Source organism: Vicia villosa, unplaced genomic scaffold (genome assembly GCF_029867415.1).
Source record: "Vicia villosa cultivar HV-30 ecotype Madison, WI unplaced genomic scaffold, Vvil1.0 ctg.001654F_1_1_3, whole genome shotgun sequence".
Lineage (NCBI taxonomy): Eukaryota > Viridiplantae > Streptophyta > Magnoliopsida > Fabales > Fabaceae > Vicia > Vicia villosa.
Genome location: NW_026705688.1, coordinates 83919 through 87282, shown reverse-complemented (window position 1 = coordinate 87282; position 3364 = coordinate 83919).

Genomic DNA, 3364 nt, shown 5'->3' with positions numbered 1-3364 from the left:
CAACAGACTCGATATGCAGAATGATGTATGCAAAAAGAAATTTATGATTTTTTCCAAATATTTTAAAGATTATTTCCTTGCAAACATTTGTACACAAACTGATCTTTTATTCATTCATTTTTTTTTTATTGCAATAATGGGAAATGTTACAACATTGGAGCGTAGCTCCTTACAAAAGCAAATGATAAATAAAAAGCTAAACAATCCTAAGCATCTTCATCAGACGAAGAACCAAATGCATTGTGCAGCTTGAGCTTCATGATTTCTTTCCCACAGTAAGCTTTCAATTCGGCCTTTTCGGTATTTAGCTTGTCAACAATATTCTTCCAATCGTCAGGAGTTGGAGCGTTGCTTGTTGAACCTTCAGGTTTTTTCTTGCTTTCTTTGATGTACCTCTTGATTGCAGCGTCTTTCTGACGAATCTTCTCATCTTTACTCATGAGCCATCCATCTTGACAATAGAGAGTTTCTTCGTGATCTTTCACTTGTTTCTTTAACCTTCTGTTTTCCATATCGGTCCTACGAAACTTGTGCTCCCAAGCATTTTTCTCTAACCTCATCTTGGCTAAAGTGTCTTGGTATTCCTTCATAGTGGGAATGGGAATATTGGGTAGTTGAGGTACCACAAGAGACATGGGTTTCTCATAATCATAAGGCATTTGAAACTCCTTTGCTCTTTTCTTTACCCAGCAGGTGTAGGCGTCCATAGCAATGCAATTCCTTTCCTCACCTTTTTCTTTCCATCGGACGTCGTACCAAGCTCTCATCATTCTTGTCTTCAACCTTTGAGGATCTTCCCTTTCTTGATAGAAGTAGCTTTCTACTGCGAGACCAACAGGTTTAACTAAATTTGCATACCCGAGTTGTCGTCGGGCTAAGATCGGATTGTAGTTAATTCCTCCTTGTGTACCAATGAGAGGTACGTTGGCGAATTCTCCGCAACTATCAATGGTTTCTGTACCACAGCGAGCCAAGGTATACCAACGGATATCATTATTAGTAAGAGACATAAGTCTTCGAGGCCAACGCAAACCTTCTCGGTTTTCTGTGAAAATAGGAGACTCAGGTAAGTGTGAAACAATCCATTTGAACAACAAAGGTGCACAACATACAATGATTCCACCGCCTTGGCGATTCCTATGATGGACAGAGAAATACATGTCACCAAGCAAAGTCGGAACAGGATTTCCAATCAGAAAGATCTTTATGGCATTGATATCAACAAAGTTGTCGACATTGGGAAACAGAACCAACCCATAGATGAGCAAGGCTAGTACAGCTTCAAAAGCTATCATGCTACCAGTTTCGATGAAATCAAAGGCTTTCTTTATCAGGAAGTGTGAGGTTAAACCCGGGAGGTTTCCTTTGGTAGTCCAATTACTCTCTACTTCAGACCTTTTCAAATGGGTACTTGCTGCAATGACATGTGACTTAGGAATGGCTTCCAAACCATTGAAAGGTATTTTGTCAGACACAGGAATACCCAAAAGATTGGCATATTCTTCCAAGGTCGGTACCAACTGGTAGTCTGGAAAGGTGAAACAACGGTAGACGGGATCATAGAACTGAACCAAAGTTTTGAGAAGTCCTTCATCAACATGAGTGTTCAGGATAGGCAAAAGTTTTCCATAACTTTTCCTAAAATTGGAAGGATTTTGTACAGAAGATGCTAACTCTATCAGTTTTCCCACATCAGGCGCTTTGAAACCGTATTTCTTGGTATGCCTTTTTACTTCTTCCATGACTAAATCCTAAAATGTTTGCAAAGAAAATTTCTCTAAATCTTTGGAAAAATCATGTTTTTTTTATGGAAAAAAAATGGGTTTTTTTTGAATGTATGAATGCGTGGATGCATGAATGCCACATATTCAAACATGGTAAAACAGACATGATAATACGAACATGGTAACGCAAACATGGTACACAAACATGGTAATTCAAACATAGTACACACAGGTTCAAAGGTCCAGCGTCACGAGCATGAGGTCAGAGAACCAAATAGGGATAGATCTAGTTAATCACCTGTACAACATGTTCTACTGATACGTCAGAGTCTACATTTTTCTTTCGGATATTACCGGCTTTCACAACTAAACTGATGAGCCAGAAATATTCTCAAGAAAAACTCGTCTGAGTGTGGTTCTCCGCATGACAACTATCCAAGTCTTTACCTGGATCGTTTCTGCACCACGTCCTAATAAGGCCAGGATGGGTTGGGGTTCTACGGTCTCTCAGCTTCTACAGTTCAATGCGGCAATAATGTCTTCGCTACGAAAGCATGCTAAACATATATTACCAACAAGGAACCTCCACTGAGCGGAAGGATTCTCAAGTGCGCCTGCACATGACTATACCCTCCACCTAATTTCTTATGTGTACTTAATCCGGGTTAGGATTTGTCCATAATGTATCATTTGTAACAGAACCACACAAGTAACAGAACCAAAGAATCACACATGTAACAAAAATTAAAATAAAAACAATAATTAGAAATAACCCTTCCTTTGGAAACAATAAAAAGATGGTCCCCAGTGAAGTCGCCATTTTTCTGTCGCGGGCGAAAAACCGTTTTGTTCCTCTTTTTTGTGGGATGAGACACCTGATGCCTTCTTTGGGCTCGAGTGCTCATAACAAATGATTTTTCTTTGTTTCGACCAAACTTTTTATTATTTCCAAAGGAGGAAAAGGAAAAAAGCTGCAATAACCTAAAAGTGGGGGGAGATCTTGGGTAAGAGGGTTGGTTATACGAAGGGAAGGTATTAGCACCCAACGTATCTGTAGTACTCTACAGGGTTCTTTATTGTTTTTATTCTATGTTACGGTGGAGGTTCTGTTGTGAAATAGGTGGGACCTAAGGTGTTTGTTTGATTATGCTCGCAAAGATCATCGCGATCCTCTGCATACATATCCCTTAAAGGGAATCAGAGCATCTGTAGCTCGGGGTCTACGGGTGCTAAGGTTTGAATGGTTTTTTTTGTGTTTTGTTTTGCTCGCCAAGGATCGACCTTGTGCCTACGTATTCTCAAAGGGATGTTGAGAAAGTCAGAGCAATCGTAGTTCCCACTTATGCTAGTGGAAGCAAAGGAAAATAGACAAATGTCGTCTAAATGCTAGATGTATCTAATCTATATCATCACATACATCTGTTTGATTTTTGTTTGTTTAACCATCCTTGTGGCAAAAACTTTCAATGAAGTCAGCCTTGTGACAAAAAGTTTTGATTAATCAGCCAGCCTCGTGGCAAAAATTTCAATGAAGTCAGCCTTGTGACAAAAACTTTGATTAATCAGCCAGTACGGTGGCAAAACGGTTTGATTGATTAGCCAGCCTTGTGGCAAAAAGAAGTTTGATTGATTAGCCAACC